We start from the raw sequence: 17060 nt of genomic DNA, 5'->3' as shown, positions 1-17060 counted from the left end.
GGAAGGACCAGCGGCCCACATGCTAACTCAGCAAGTTGATCAGATAGGGTGCTTGGTGAATAGGCCGGGGCTGGGGGCGGTTGTCAGTGCTCTGGGACTGGACACAACACTCCAGAGGGCTCAGGAAAGGAGACCAAACCACTGGTGGGAAAGCTGGACACGGGCATGGTGGGTCAACGTGTCTTCTGAGGGAGGGGCAGGGCCTTTCCAGAAATTGGGACTGATAGCATGGGGATTGGTGGGGACTGGTGACTTAGGACTAAAGGGGACCTCTGAGCAGTAATAGGATCCAGATCCAGGGTTTCCACCTCTAGATTGGCAGTCACTGGGCCTCATGTCCGTCTGGGCTAGGTTCCAGTCTGACCTGAAAGTTACCAGCTATCCGCTCTGCCCCTGAGGCCTGGCCCTGTGCAGCTGGGCTGTCAGCTGAGATTCAGTCTCCGGATGTGAGCCCCATGCTGACTGTGCCCTTTACTGCAAGCCTTTTTGGCCCAGATGCTCATTCTAACCCATTTTGGAATAAATGGAAACTTCTGTGTTCATTGTGATTCACTCAACATGTATTTATTAGATGTTGGTTTATGTGTCACTCCTGCACTGGATGCTGGAACTTTGGGAGCAGAGTTGGTCCCAGCCCTCATGGTGCTTCTAGGCACCAAGAGGACCCTGTTCCCTATGGGCAGGAAGGGTCAGGAAAGGCGTTTTGTGTTTCAAGTGAGACGGGATGCTAGAACTGAGACCAGGGGGGTGTTGGGGAGGGAAAGAGAAAAGTATGCCATGCAGAGGCAACAAAATTTCAGTTGGGGGTGGGAATAGACTTAAAGGAGCTGAACTCGGGTGGGTGAAGCTTTTTGATTGCAAAGAGAAATGTTGCTGGGTCAGCGAGGGGCACCCAGTGCAATGCCGTGACAGCCAGCCAGAGGAATTCTAACCTTTATCCTGACAATAATTGGGAGCTATGGAAGGATTCTGACCTGGGAAGACCCCAGGTTAAGTCAAGCTTCAGAACAGTCCTTTTGACTTGGGCAGAGAATACGTGTGTGGGAGAGGTGAGAATGAGGGCAACAGACCAGGAATGAGGCTTGAGTTCTGGAAATTCCAAGCTGTGAGGTTCAGGGGGATTTAGTTGGCAGAGTCCACTGGACTTGGTAAAGAAAGCTCACAGACCCAAGATAGGTTAAAACAATGTCCCAGACCAGCAGACTGGCCTAGCAAGGGGCATTGCCTTGCCTCAGGATATAAGGAAGGGAGGAGCCCAGGCTCACAGTTCTTCCCCTCACTGTGTGTGTGGAAGGGGGGGGGGGGGGAGGACACAAGCAGGAATGGCTAGGACAGTGGTCAGCAAACTCAGTCAACAGAGCCAAATATCAACAGTACAACAATTGAAATTTCTTTTGAGAGCCAAATTTTTTAAACTTCTAACGCCACTTCTTCAAAATAGACTCGCCCAGGCCGTAGTATTTTGTGGAAGAGCCACACTCCAGGGGCCAAAGAGCTGCATGTGCCTCGCGAGCCGCAGTTTGCCGACCACGGGGCTAGGGAGTGGCCATGAGGTCATTACCCAAAGGTTCCAAGTCCTGTCCATGGTTTTCCCATTGTCTCCCAAGAAGCTGACACCTAAATTCAGCCTCTTGGCAGCTGGGCTTGGGGAAGGGGAGGGGCAAAAATAACAGTTGTGCCCCGGATGGATAAACCTGGGACCCCTATTTCAATGTTAGAGGTATCTGAAAAAACCACTTCAGAGTTCAGGGATTCCCCATTCCTTGCCCAGAAATCCAACTCCTGCACTTATGAGTCCTGAGACATCAAAGTACAGGCTTCTTAAGGCCAACCACCTAGTACCCAATTTGAGGGGCTCTTGTAAGAAATTGAGGGATCTGAGCGCCCCTGAATCTGGTTATGCATCTGTGATGATGCGCAGGCCTCCACTTGGGCGCAGAAACCGGCCATAGCCCCACTTCTGCAAACAGCCCTTTCAAAACCACCCCTAGACCCGCCTGGTACACGCCACCCGCCCCTTCCATACCCTATCAACAGCCCCAGTCCCAATCGAATCCTTTCACAGGCCCTGCCCAGTGACGCCCCTTCGCTTTATGTCATCACAAGCAATTCTAATAGGACCTTTCATAGGCCCCGCCCCTGCCACGTTCCCATCTGGTGCTCACAGCGCGCCGCTTCTGTTTTTTTGAACTGTTTTCCTGAAATGTTGCAAATCAGTTACGGAACAGAACAGCGACCAAGGAAAACTCACTCTGGACTCCTTTTGACCGCAGCAGCTATATGGACGAGCTGCAGCTTCCAAAAGGGCCATGAGTGTAGCTTCTAATAGGGCGCCTTCGCACGCTCCACCTCCATCTAGGCCGCTTCCCTGATCTCCAGGCAAGGATCAGGCGCTGTCCAGCGTGCTGAAGTCTCCTTCCCAGCACTTCCTCAAGGGGAGACCTCATGGCGCCCCTAGCCCTCCCTACTGAATGGCACAGAAACCTCAATGCCACTGAACCTCGGTTACACCCCACTTCCACACCCTACTTTACCTCTTGGTGATAGAAAGAGATCGCCTCGCTCCATATCCCACCCATCTAGCTCAGATGAAAGCCGAAGTTCTCAACACAACTAGAGGACTTGGGGGACCTCTCTTTTGACCTCCAGCTCCTCATCTTCTCCTTCCCTCATTCCCTCCAGCCACACTGACCTACCCGATGCGCCACAAGCAATCCAGGCACGTTCCCACCTCGGGAACTTTGTTCTCATTATTTCCACTGCATGAAATGCTCTCAGTTCCCATCATGGATCCTTTCTCATGTCCAGGCCTTATCTCAAATGTCACCATTTCAGTGAGTCTGATCCTGACCATCCTATTTTTTATCTTAAGATATTTTTAAATTATTTTTTATTGCCATAGCTGGTTTGCTTACTGGTTAAAGCATCCTGGGTTCAATTCTAGTTAAGGTAAATATATAAAAATATGATCCCACTTCTAGGAATATGTCCCAAGAAACTAGAAACACGAATCAGAAAGGATATACACACCCCTATGTTCATAGCAACACAATTCACCATTGCTAAGATTTGGAAACAGCCTAAGTGCCCATCAGCAGATGAGTGGATTAAAAAACTGGTACATCTACACAATGGAATACTACGCTGCAGTAAAAAAGAAGTTATTACCATTTGCAACAACATGGATGGAGCTGGAGAGCATTATGCTAAGTGAAATAAGCCAGGCAGAGAAAGATAAATATCGCATGCTCTCACTCATTTATGGAAAATAATGAACAACATAAACTGATGAACAAAAACAGATCCAGAGACAGAATGTCAAACCTAAGGGAAGGTTAAGGGGGAGAGATCAACCAAAGGACTTGTATGCATGCATATAAGCCTAACCAATGGACACAGACAACAGGGGGGTAAGGGCATGAATGGGAGGGTTGAGGGGGGGTAATGGGGGAATAAGGACACATGTAATACCTTAATAAAGAAATTTTAAATTATTTTTTATTGATTTCAGAGAGGGAGGGAGAGAGAGATAGAAACATCAATGATGAGAGCGAATCATTGATTAGCTGCCTCCTGCACACCCCCTACTGGGTATTGAGCCCCAAACTCAGGCATGTGCCCTGACCGGGAATTGGTTCATAGGTCGATGTTTAACCACTAAGCCATGCTGGCCAGGCCAACCCTATTTAAATTCACCTTCCAACTCCTTCTCTCCCTGCTCTCTATTCTTCAGCATTCTTCACCACCTAAGACATGATATGCATTAATAATTTTTTTGTTTGTCACTCTTGGCCATGGATAATATATATATACTAGGGGCCCAGTGCATGAATTCATGCACCTTGAAAGGAACTGTGGGCCACAAGACTGTGGTAAGGCCGAAACCGGTTTGGCTCAATGGATAGAGCGTTGGTCTGCGGACTGGAGGGTCCCGGGTTCGGTTCCGGTCAAGGGCATGTACATTGGCTGTGGGCACATCCCTGGTGGGGGGTGTGCAGGAGGCAGCTGGTCGATGATTCTCTCTCATCGATGTTTCTAGCTCTCTATCCCTCTCCCTTCCTCTCTGTAAAAAAAATCAATAAAATATATTTAAAAAAAAAAAAAGACTGTGGTAAGCACAGGGGCGGGTCTCAGCCCATCCTCTGCACCCCTGCCCAGCCCCTCCTGCCACGGCCCCCAGTCCCCTGTCTGTCAGCAGCCCTGCTCCTGCTGCTGCCACTCCCAGGCGCTGATGGCGCTGGCCCCACTTGCACTCGCTGATGGCGCGGAGCGATTGGGGCCGGCACCAGCAGTGGGCACAAGCGGGCTGGCGCCATCAGCAGGTGCAAGTGGCAGCTGCTGCCCTGATTGCCCCTCAGGAGCAGGGGGAGGGGGAGAAACCCTCTGGGGTGACCGGGCCAGCAGCTGCCTCTTGCACCCACTGATGGCACTGAGTGATCAAAACCGACAGTGGCGCAAGCTGCAGCTCCGGCACCGGCTGCGGGTGCAAATGCTGGGCGGGACTGTGGCACAGGAGCAAAGAATTTTTAGTAACTACCAAAGGCTCTCCCTGATGACAGCAACCGGCACCCTGCCTTGGTCTGGAGCCCGACTCACCTGCTCCACCATCCTGCCATGGCCTACACCCACCATGTTCTGCACACGCCCCCTGGTGGTCAGCGCATATAGCGACCGGTTGTTCAGTTGTTCCTGTTGTTCCTTCGTTCGGTCTATTTGCATATTAGCCTTTTATTATATAGGATAATTTTTATTTCTGAACCATGACTTCCTGGTTCATAGGTTGATGCTCAACCATTGAGCAATACCAGCTGGGTCAGAGCATGAATTTCTGCTTGTTCACGGCTACGCTGCCAGCAGTGAGGACAGTGTCTGACACAGAGTGAGTGCTCCATAATATTTATTGCATATATATTCATGCATATATTTTGGGCATTTACTGTGTGCCAAGCCGTACTTACTTCATAATGACCCCTCTGCCCCTCCTTTCTTTCTTAAACCTCATCCAAGGATATTTTTCCATTGATTTTTAGAGGGAGTGGAAGGGAGGGGGAAAGACAGAGAGAATCAGCCGAAACTGGTTTGGCTCAGTGGATAGAGCGTCGGCCTGCGGACTCAAGGGTCCTGGGTTCGATTCCGGTCAAGGGCATGTACCTTGGTTGCGGGCACATCCCCAGTGGGGGGTGTGCAGGAGGCAGCTGATCGATGTTTCTCTCTCATCGATGTTTCTGGCTCTCTATCCCTCTCTCTTCCTCTCTGTAAAAAATCAATAAAATATATTTTAAAAAAAACAAAAAACAAGACAGAATCATCAATGAGAGAGACACATCAATTGGTCGCTTCCCACATGTTCCCCAACCAGGGCTAAGGATGGAGCCTGCAATCAAGGTACATGACCTTGACTGGAATTGAAACCGAGACCCTTCAGTCTGCAGAGCAACACTCTATCCACTGAGCAAAACTGGCCAGGCCTCTGTCCCCATTTAAAGATTAAGAAACAAACTCAAGTGGCAATCACCAGACTAAAGTGCCCTGACTTCTGAGTGTCAGACCCTGAATCCTCCCTCTCAGGTTGTCCTGGCTGTATCCTTTGCACCCCTTCTCTGTTCTACAATCCCTAATACTGCCTTCTCCTACAGAAAAAAGAAGTTGTATAAGAGGGTGACTTCACAGGGCTCACACAGGACTGGATTTCAATTCCTGTTCCTTGATTATTGGCCATGTGACCATGAGCAAGCCAGTAAATGACTCTGCCTCATTTTCTTTATTCATAAAATGGGGATGAAAATAATACCCACCTCATCGTACTGAGGTCAAATGATGCAATGATAGGGTAGAGCTTACCAGACACCTGCACATACTGGCACCTGCTCCATTAGTGTTGGTTGTTAATCATCATCGTATTATTATTATTATTTGTATGAACTAAAACTAACTTTTGAAAATTAGGAGAATGAGACCAAAAAAGCATTAGGAAGACAGGCTTTCAAGAAGATAGGAGTGGCCCTGGCTAGTGTGGCTCAGTTGGTTGGGCTTTGTCCCATGCACAAAAGATTGTCCGTTTGATGGGTCTCGGGCTCCATCCCTGGTAGGGGATGTGCAGGAGGGAGCTATCTCACATCAATGTTTCTCTCATTCCCTCTACCTCTCTCTCTAAAAATCAAGTTTAAAATATATTTTTTAAAAAGGTGGGAATGAAGAATAGATGTAAAACTTCACTGGGAACCCAAACCTCACTGGGAATAAGAGAAATGCACATTAAGAATTACATGGAGCCCTGGCTGGTTTGGCTCAGTGGATAGAGTGTCGGCCTACGGGCTGAAGGGTCCCGGGTTTGATTCCAGCCAAGGGCACATGCCCAGGTTATGGGCTCGATCCCCAGTGGAGAGCATGCAGGGGGCAGCCAATCAATGATTCTCTCTCATCATTGATGTTTCTATCTCTTCCTCTTCTTTCCTCTCTGAAATTAATAAAAAATATATTAAAAGAAAAAAAGAACAAGGAGACTATGTTCTGACAGGATGGTCTCCAAATTATAGACCAACAGCAAGGTGCAACCTAACAGTGTAATCAGCAAGCCTTTTGTGTAAAAAAGAGATAAGTATTTAGCTTCCTATTTGCTTCAATTTGCATGAAGAAATTCTGAAAAGACAGGAATGTAATAAAACATGTTACTAGGAAAGGCTGAGATGGAAAGTGGGTAGGTGTGGGATGAGGTGGGAGGGAGTTTGTTTGCCTTTTACACTTTCTGAATTTTTAATACATTTGAAACTTTGAAATATTACACATGAAGAAAAGTGCCTAAAACATAAAAGTGAAGTTCAATGAATACTCTAGTAGTTACAACCTCCAAAGACTCTTTTGTATTTTTGTGGAAGAGATATGTGTGTGTGTATATATACAGAAAACACTGAATTAATAATGTGCTCACCTCTTGCTCAGTTGGGTGGGCATTGTCCCGTCAGAGAACATGCCCTGGTTGAGGGATCATCCCTGGTAGGGGGTGTGCAAGAGGCAACCCATGGGTATTTCACTCTTATATTGATGTTTCTCTTCCTGTCTCCTTCTCCCTTCCTCTCTCCCTAAAAATTAATTATTTATATGCTCAGCAGCTTGGCCAGGTTGAATTCTGCTGCCAAATCACCTAAGCTGAGTAATGAAAGATTTTGGAAAATGGCACCAACATCTGAAAAGATGTTCAAGCCCTAGCTGGTTTGTCTCAGTGGTTAGAGCATCTGTCTGCAGACTAAAAGGTCCCAGGTTCGATTCCAGTCAAGGGCACATGCCCAGGTTGTGGGCTCGGTAACCCAGTAGAAGGCAGCCGATCAATGATTCTTTCTCATCATTGATGTTTCTATCTCTCGCCCTCTCCCTTCCTCTCTGAAATGAATAAAAATATATTTAAAAATAAATAAATAAAAATGAAAATGAAAAGATGTTCAGTCTCAGTAGGAATCATGGAAATGCAAATTAAAACCCCAATGAGCCCTAGCTGGTTTGGCTCAATGGATAGAACATTGGCCTGCGGACTGAAGGGTCTCAGGTTAGGTTCCGTCCAAGGGCACATGCCTAGGTTGCAGGCTTGATTCCCAGGAAGGGGTGTGCAGGAGGCAGCCAATCAATGATTCTCATCATTGATGTTTATTTCTCTCTCCCTCTCCCTCTCTAAAATCAATAAAATATATTTAAAAAAAATAAAACCCCAATGAGATCCCATTTCACACAAACCTGATTGTCAAAATTTGAGTTTCTGGCTCTGGCCTGGTAGCTAAGTTGGTTAGAGCATCATCCCCTTTACGCCAAGGTTGCTGGTTTAACCCCCAGTCTGGGCACATAAGAATCAACCATCTATATCATAAAAGGCCTGTGGTCCTGATGCCCTAATGGCGGAACGATCAAAAACTGGTCAACTGGAGGCTATGTGCGTGGGGAGGCGTGCGCGGGCGGTTGGGGACTTGACTCTGGGTCCCGCGTCCCCGCCAGGCTCAGCGAGAGTCAGTCTGGGTCCAGCCACCATGGCGGGTCTGGGTCTTGTGTGATATCGCACGCTGGGTCTCTGGTGAATGGATAAAGAAGAGGAACAGCAAATTCATGTTTCTCTCTCAAGGAAATCAATAATTTTTTTAAGTTCTGAAAATACAAGAGTCTGAAAGGACCAACGTGACACGAGGGAGCTCCTACACTGCTTGTGTGGGTGTCAGTTGGTGTAATTGCTTGAAAATAATTGGTCCTGCCTGTAAAGTTGACTCTCCAAGCATTCTAGGGTCCTGAAATTCCGTTCCTAGAATTTTTGCAGCAGTATACAAGGAGATGTGTACACAAATGCTCACAGCAACACTGTTAATAATGATAAAAACAAACTAACTAAAAACAAACAAACAAACAAAAAAACTGAAAAGTCCACAAGTCTATTGACTGGAGAATGAATAAATACACTTTAGTATATTTATACCAATACATATGGTACATTGATTCACAGAAGAAATTAATGAATCACAACTACATAAAACATGAATGTATCTTTAAAAACACAAATGTACAGAACATAAAGCTATGTGTGGTATAATACAATTTTATTAGTGTAATAAGTGTTGGGGACAACCAGAAGTTTCTCCGATACCTCCTTTTTGCTACTGAATTTTTAAAAAAACTATTATAGCCCTGGCCGGTTTGGTTCAATGGATAGAGTGTCAGCCTGTGGATTGAAGGGTCCTGGGTTCGATTCCAGTCAAGGGCATGTACCTTGGTTGCGGGCACATCCCCAGTGGGGGGGGGGGGGTGCAGGAGGCAGCTGATCGATGTTTCTCTCTCATTAATGTTTCTGATTATCTCTCTCCCTTCCTCTCTATAAAAAAAATCAATAAAATATATTTTTAAAAAACTATTATGAAACTTATATTGGAGTAAGTCATAAGGTTTTGAAATGTTTGAACAAATCCACAAATTCGTGCACTGGGTCTCTGGTATATACATATTTAACCATGTGGTAATATATTACCTATCTTAAAACTTTAAATAGGGCGCTGTGCGCGGGCTGCTAGCTGCTTGCTCTGTGGCAGAGGCTGCTCATCTCAGGCACCATGGATGGCTACAACAGCGGGGAGCATGCCGTTCCCTTCACCCTCGAATACCGAGTCGTCTTCAAAAATGAAGACAGACAATATAGCTCTCCATTTCATGATATTCTAATTTATGAAATTAGAATAAGGATGTGTTCCACAGGGTAGTTGAAGTACCTCGCTGGTCTAACACAAAAATGGAGATTGCTACAAAAGACCCTTTAAGCCCTAACCGGTTTGGCTCGGTAGATGGAGCGTCGGCCTGCGGACTGAAGGGTCCCAGGTTCGATTCCAGTCAAGGGCATGTACCTTGGTTGTGGGCACATCCCCAGTAGGGAGTGTGCGGGAGACAGCTGATCGATGTTTCTCTCTCATCGATGTTTCTAACTCTCTCTCCCTCTCCCTTCCTCTCTGTAAAAAATCAATAAACTATATTTTAAAAAATGCAAAGCACTCTTCATTAAAAAAAAAAGACCCTTTAAACCCAATTAAACAAAGGAAAACTGTTATTTTGCAACTCTGTTCCCTTGTAAAGGATATACCTGGAACTATGGTGCCATCCTGCAGACTCAGGAAGACCCAGGACACAAGGACAAACACACTGGCTGTAATGGTAACCATGACCCAATTGACGCCTGTGAAACTGGAAGCAAGGTATGTGCAAGAGGTGAAGTGATGGGGGTGAAAGATCTGAGCATATTGGCTGTGATTGATGAAAGGGAAACTGACTGGAGAGTGATTGCCATTAATGTGGATGATCCTGATGCAGCAAATTATAATGATGTTAATGATATCAAGGGGCTGAAACCTGGCTACCCGGAAGCTACCGTGGACTGGTTCAGAAGGTACAAGATTCCGGATGGAAAACCAGAGGACCAGTTTTCTTTCAATGCAGAATCTAAAGATAAGAACTTCGCAACTGATATTGTTAAAAGCACTCATGGCCATTGGAGAGAATAAGTGACAAAGAAAATGAAATGAAAAAGGAATTCGCTGCATGAATACCAGTGTCTGAGAGCCATGGTGAATGCTTTAAGCTTTACCTCCTCCATGTGGCCGTGTGACTGCCTGCAGAACACCAAACAGATGTGGATAAGTGGTTCCATAACCAGAAAACTAAGGAAATTTCTTTGGAATACAAGCTGATATTGCTGATACACAAAAGTAGTGGTTTTCAAAACTTTAACTTTTATAGAACTAATCTAATTAACAAAGCAAATTTTGCTGTGACCAATCCAATATATTTACTGTGATATCCATATAAAAGCATCTTCAGCCCTGGCCATTTGAGCATTGGCCGGAGCACCGAAGGGTCTCGGGTTTATTCCCAGTCAAGGGCACACACCTGGGCTGCAGGTTTGATCCCAGGCCCTGGTCCAGCCTGTGCAGGAGGCAACCAATCGATGTGTCTCTCTTACATCGATGTTTCTCTCTCTCTCTCACCCCTTATTCCCTCCCTCCAACTCTCTCTAAAAAATCAATGGAAAAAATATCCTTGGGTGAGGATTAACAACAACAAAGCATTTTCTTTCTTTCTTTTTTTAAAAAAATATATTATTGATTTTTTACGGAGAGGAAGGGAGAGGAATAGAGAGTTAGAAACATCGATCAGCTACCTCCCGCACACCCCCTACTGGGGACGTGCCCACAACCAAGGTACATGCCCTTCACCAGAATCGAACCCGGATCCTTCAGTCCACAGGCCGATGCTCTATCCACTGAGCCAAACCAGTTAGGGCCAAAGCATTTTTCTTATCTCAACTAAGATAACTTTTAACACATGCTTAAATATCAAGGCAGTTATTGGAATTGGGAAGTCATTTGTGAAGAAATGTGTAAGATATTGGATGTATATGTTTACTATGTGTTAGTAAATAAAATTATTTTGCTGCCCAGCGGTGTGGCTCAGTGGTAAGTGTCGACCTATGAACCCAGAGGTCAGGGCACATGCCTGGGTTGCAGGCTTGATCCCCAGTGTGGAGTGTGCAGGAGGCAGCCAATCAATGATTCTCTCTCATCATTGATGTTTCTCTCTCTCTCTCTCTCTCTCTCTCTCTCTCCCTCTCCCTACCTCTCTGAAATCAATAAAAATCTATTTTAAAAAATATTTTGCTGAAAAAAACTTTAAATAAATCTATTTATTTAAAGTTGAATAATAAGTAAAGCTTATTAAACTCCTGTGTGTGTGTTTTTGTTTTTTTTTAATTTTGACTTTTAGGGAGAGAAGGAGAGGGATAGCAAGAAACATCAATGAGAAAGAGGAAAATCATCAATCTGCTGCCTTCTGCAGTTCCTTACTGGGGATTGAGCCCAGAACACGGGCCTGTGCCCTGACCAGGAATTGAACCAGAGATCTCTTGCTTCCTGGGTCAACACCCAACCACTGATCTACACTGGCTAGGCTAAACTCCTGTTTTCAAATTTTTCTTTGTTTTTGTTAGTGTAGATGTTTTTATTTATATATATATATATATATATATATATATATATATATATATACACACACACACACACACACACACACACACACACATATATATGTATGTTTTACTGTAGTAAGATATATAAAATGTAAATGTCATCTTCTAATCTTTTTTCATATTACTGAGAGATTTCTCTCCCCTCCATTTTTATTGAAATACTAGTGGCCTGGGGCATGGATTTGTGCACATTGAAAGGAAATTAACTAAAAGGTGGCTGGTGGGGCGGGACTGGGTGAGATGGGCCGGACAAGCCCTGGAGCCAACCTCTCAGCGGTCCATCCCTGGCTAGCCGCACCTGGAGCAGCACTGTGGCTCAAAGGTCATCTGCAGAGTGAGTGGGGCCCTTCTGGCAGGTGGGGTCCCTCAGCTTTGCCTATGGTGATTGGGCCGAAACAGGCTCTCTGACATTCCCCGAGGGGTCCTGGATTGTGAGAGGGTAGTTCTCAGGTGATGACTCCCAGAATCGGGCTTCCTCCTCTCTTGTTCTGGGTACGTCACCCGAGAACCACAGCTGCGAAGTCACTGCAGCTCGGCAGTTCCTGCATTGAGTGTCTGCCCCCTGGTGGTCATTGCACATCATAGCTACCGGTTGTATGGTTGGTTGGACAGTCGCTTAGGCTTTTATATATATAGACTAGAGGCCTGGTGCACAAAATTCGTGCACTCGGGGGGGTGTTCCCTTAGCCCGGCCTGTGCCCTCTCGCAGTCTGGGAGCCCTCAGGGGATGTCCGAATGATGGCTTAGGCCCGCTCAATCAGATATTCTTAGCACTTCTGTGAAGGTGGAAGAGGCTCCCACCACCACTGTGCTCATCAGCCGTAAAGTCGTAAGCCCGGCTTCTGACTGAGTGGCGCTCCCCCTGTGGGAGTGCACTGATCACCAGGGGGCAGCTCCTGCATTGAGTGTTTGACTCCTGGTGGTCAGTGCACATCACAGCAACCAGTTGTTCTGCCCTTTCGGTCGATTTGCATATTAGCCTTTTATCATATAGGATAATTGACAGGTAACATTGTATTAGTTTTAGGTATACAACATAATGATTTGATATGTGCATACACTGCAAATGTATTTTGCATTTTCAATGGGAAATAACATAAAAAAGTATTAATAGGCACCCTGGCTGGGTGGCTCAGTTGTCCCATGCACCAGAGGTTTTCGGATTGGATTCCTGGTCATGGTATATACCTAAGTTGTGGGTTCAATTCCAGATGGAGGCAAGCACGGGAAGCAACTGATAGATATTTCTCTTCTCTCTCATCTCTCTCCCCCTCTTCTTCTCTCTAAAATTCAATATACATATCCTCAGGTGACAATTAAAATAAATAAAGTCTCTGGAAATAGTCCTAAGGCCATATAGCCAATAAGGAAACATCTATTCAAGAAAATTTGGTCAGAACAGTGAGTATCGGTGGTATTTGATATCGTCTACCTCCCTTCTACCAGTTCAGTGAGATGGAAAATCCACTCCAGACTGGTGCAATAGGGTTTGCTCTCCCCAGCAATCGGAGGGCTGTCTTCTCAGGAGGGGCAGCAAGCCAGCATTTCTCATCATGCGCTCAGCTATGTATCAGGCTAAATTGCAGGTAAGTGCAGCACTTCAAAGAGAGAAGAACAGAATTTTCCAAAATTATGGAAAGACTCCAGTAATCAGATACAAGAATTTTAGGGAATCCAAGACAGGATAAATTAAAAGAAATCCACAATTAGACATAGCCTGTGAAATTGCAAACTGGCAAAAAATAAAAAAATAAATGACTTTTTAAAGACACTAGAAAAACAAAACAGATAACAAGAAATAGCACTCAGATTGAGATTTTACTTTTTAAAAATATATTTTTATTGATTTCAGAGAAGAAGGGAGAGATAGAAACATCAATGATGAGAGAAAATAATTGATTGGCTGTCTCCTGCACGCTCCCTACTGGAGATCGAACCCAGGACCCTTCAGGCCACAGGCTGAAGTTCTATCCACTGAGCCAAACCAGCTCGGGTGAGATTTTACTTCATATATTGATTTCAGAGAGGAAGGGAGAGGGAGAGAGGGATAGAAACATGAATGATGAGAGAGAATCACTAATCGGCTGCCTCCTGCACGCCCCACACTGGGGATCGAGCCTGCAACCTGTGCATGTGCCCTGACTGGGAATCGAACCATGACCTCCAGGTTCATAGGTCAACGCTCAACCACTGAGCCACGCCAGCCGAGCAGATTTTACTTATTACTAGTGACCATGGAAGCCACAAATGTTATATGTTCAGTGTGCCAAGAGAAAATAATTATCAACCTAGCATTGTATACCCAAAGAAACTATCTGTCAAGAGCTAGGGCAGCTCTGGCTGGGTAGCTCAGTCGGTTAGAGCATTGTCCAATATGCCTGGGTTGCTGGTGGATCCCCAGTTGGTGCACATACATAAAGCAACCAATGAATGCATAAATAAGTGGAACAACAAATAGATGTCTCTCTCTTCCTCTAAAACCAATAAAGGAGGGAAAAAAAGAACTTAAGTCAATAGTTGAGAATATCCCTACAAGGAAAATAGCATAAGCAAATGGATTTACAAGTAAGGTCAATAAAACATTCAAGAAATAGATACTTCCAATGTTGCACAATTTCTTCCTCAATATATTAAGAGTGGGAAAACTCCTTAATTTATTTGATGAAGTTAGCATAATTTGAACACCAGACTTGGGCAAGACAGTACATAAGCAAGGAAAATCATAGACCAATATAATTTATAACTGAGATGCAAAAATTATAAATAAAACATTAATTAAAATATTAATAAAATGCCACAATCTAAAAAGTACCATGAACAAGCTGGGTTTATATCAGGAACAGAAATAAAATTTATTAATAAATTAGAAAAGAACCCTAGCTGGTTGGGCTCAGTGGATAGAGTGTCAGCCTGCAGACTGAAGGGTCCCAGGTTCGATTCTGGTTAAGGGCACATGCCCGGGTTGTGGGCTCAGTCCCCAGTGGTGGTTGTGCAGGAGGCAGCCAATCAATGATTCTCTCTCATCATTGATGTTTCTATCTCTCTCCCTCTCCCTGCCTCTCTGAAATCAATACAAATATATTTTAAAAAAAGAAAAGAAAACTTATGTCATTGGGCATTTTAAATTAAATGAGACAAATTATATCGTTATCTCCATAGATACAGAAAAGTGTATGATAAACATTTATTTATAATAAAAAAATCTGTGAGTGAATTAGGAATTGAAAGGGGCTTTCTTTACTTAATATGCTACATTTTCAAAAACCATACAGCAGACAACTTACATAATGGTGAATTGTTAAATCATTTGTTTGAAAATGCCTTCAGGTATACAGCATAAGGAGTCAAGGACAGAGCTGAAACAGTGAGGAGATGACTGCAATTATCCTGGTGGTGTTTGGACCAGGGTGAGAGCTATCTATGGAGGAGGGGAATGTGAAGCAGTTGATGCTAGCTAGATTTTGAAAACAAGGCAGCCAGGATTTGCTGATAAATCAGATGTAGGGAGTGAGAGACAGTGAGAGCTCAAGGATCATCCTGAAGTTTATATCGGAACTCCTGGAAGGTTTGATCTGCTATTACTTGAGAAGGGGAAGGTGGAAGGGGATAGGCAAGCTTGGATTGGGTGACAATCAAGAGCCCTGCTTTGCTGAAACCGGTTTGGCTCAGTGGATAGAGCGTCAGCCTGCGGACTGAAAGGTCCCGGGTTCGATTCCTGTCAAGGGCATGTACCTTGGTTTTGGGCACATCCCCAGTGGGGGGTGTACAGGAGGTAGCTAGCTGATCGATGTTTCTAGCTCTCTATCCCTCTCCCTTCCTCTCTGTAAAAATCAATAAAATATATATTTTTAAAAAGAGCCCTGCTTTGTTTATTTGTTTATCTATTTATTAATTACTAGGGCCCGATGCATGAAATTCGTGCAAGAGTAGGCCTTCCTTCCCCTGGCTTCCCTCCGGCACCTGGGACCCGGGCTTCCCTCAGGCTGCCAGCACTCAGGACCGGGACCCTCCACCCTCCTCCCGCAGCCAGCTGGTTGGTGGCCTGGGCCTCCTTCTGTGGGGCGATCACGGGTCAATGGCCGGGGCCTCCAACCAATTGCCTGGCTGGCCTGGCATTAGTGGGTGTCATAGTGTGGTCCTGGATGGTCGTTCCGCTGTTCGGTCATTGGGTCGATTTGCATATTGCACTTTTATTATATAGGATTATTTTTAGGAGCCCTGCTTTGGACAGGTAGAGTTTGGATGCCTATAGACACCCAATGGAGATGTCAAGGAGGCATCTGTTAGGAGATGCGAATTCAGGTGATAGGAATAAAAATTGGGGCATTGTCAGTCAATGAGTAGAGATTTTAAAAAGCATATGAGTTACAGGACATGTAACATAGAGTGCTGGCGGTGAAGGGTTCTTAAATTTGGGGAGTTAGGAACAACAGACTGAAAATATGGAAAATCAGAAGAGTGTTGCAGACAATGGCAAAAGCAAAGTGGGCCTCCTGGGTGGGTGTTACCCAGATGTGGCCTCAGGGAGGACTCTTCACCACCTGAGGAACTAGCATCATTAGCCCAAGGCTGCTAGAGGATTGCATTCTTGCTCAGATCAGACTAGTTAGGCCAGTGATCTTGTAAGAGGGATTCTGGTGTAATTGCGCCCTCTGCTGGCCAGGACAGATATCAGCCCCATTTCCAACAACAATAATGGTCATTATTATATACAGTATTTTATTTTTTAAAATATATTTTTATTGTGTTTTTTTTTTCAGAGAGAGAGGAAGGGAAAGGAAGATAGAAATAGAAACATCGATATGTTGTCTCCTGTACGTTCCCCCGCCCTCCACTGGGGATCGAGGTCCAAACCTGGGCATGTGCCCTGATGGGGAGTCGAACCACTGACTTCTTGGTGCATGGGTTGACGCTCAACCACTGAGCACACCAGCTAGGCTACAGTATTTTATATTGCTACTAGAGGCCGGTGCACAAAATCATGCACAGGTGGGGTCCCTCAGGGTGGCCTGTGGAGATTGGGCCCCAGCTCATGCCTCCAGCCTCGCAGCCCCACCTGGCACCTGCCAGTGGCCTGGTGCCGCCCACTCACCTGCTCCACCATCCTGCTGTGGTCCAGCTCTCATCGGGGCCCATGGGGCAGCAGCGCCTCCACTGCCACCTGCTGCCAGCGAGCCCGGATGCCCGCCATGTTCTGCCCAGCCCCCTGGTGGTCAGCGCACGTCATAGTGAGTGGTCGAACTCCTGGTGGAACAATTTGTATATTAGCCTTTTATTATATAGAATTATTATTAGAACACAGCCAGTGCTTAATAAATCCGTGACCCAGCCTCTTTTATCCCTGTGCAGCATGGAGGCTGGCACTAATGGGGATGTATATGCAGGTGTACATCGAATGAATGAATGAATGAATGAATGATGCGGCCAGATTCTGTATCTCAGGCTCCCCTTCTGTAAATCTGGGATTCCTTCTTTCATTGAAGGAAATAAGGTTGATTTTATTGATTGAGAGAGAGAAACGTGG

The 17060-nt window shown here is 45.4% G+C and overlaps 1 pseudogene across 1 annotated transcript; it reads left to right on the top strand.

The window, feature by feature from the left end:
- Positions 1 to 9077: 9077 nt before the first annotated feature.
- On the top strand, positions 9078 to 12386 carry LOC307100570 (inorganic pyrophosphatase-like; annotated as a pseudogene). The gene is made up of 3 exons: positions 9078 to 9301; positions 9555 to 10220; positions 12298 to 12386. The product of its transcript is annotated as an inorganic pyrophosphatase-like (transcript).
- Positions 12387 to 17060: the final 4674 nt, after the last annotated feature.

The sequence above is a fragment of the Cnephaeus nilssonii genome (assembly GCF_951640355.1).
Source record: "Cnephaeus nilssonii genome assembly, chromosome: 5".
Lineage (NCBI taxonomy): Eukaryota > Metazoa > Chordata > Mammalia > Chiroptera > Vespertilionidae > Cnephaeus > Cnephaeus nilssonii.
The sequence above is the reverse complement of the archived record's forward strand: the minus strand, read 5'-3'. Positions and strand labels throughout refer to the sequence as shown.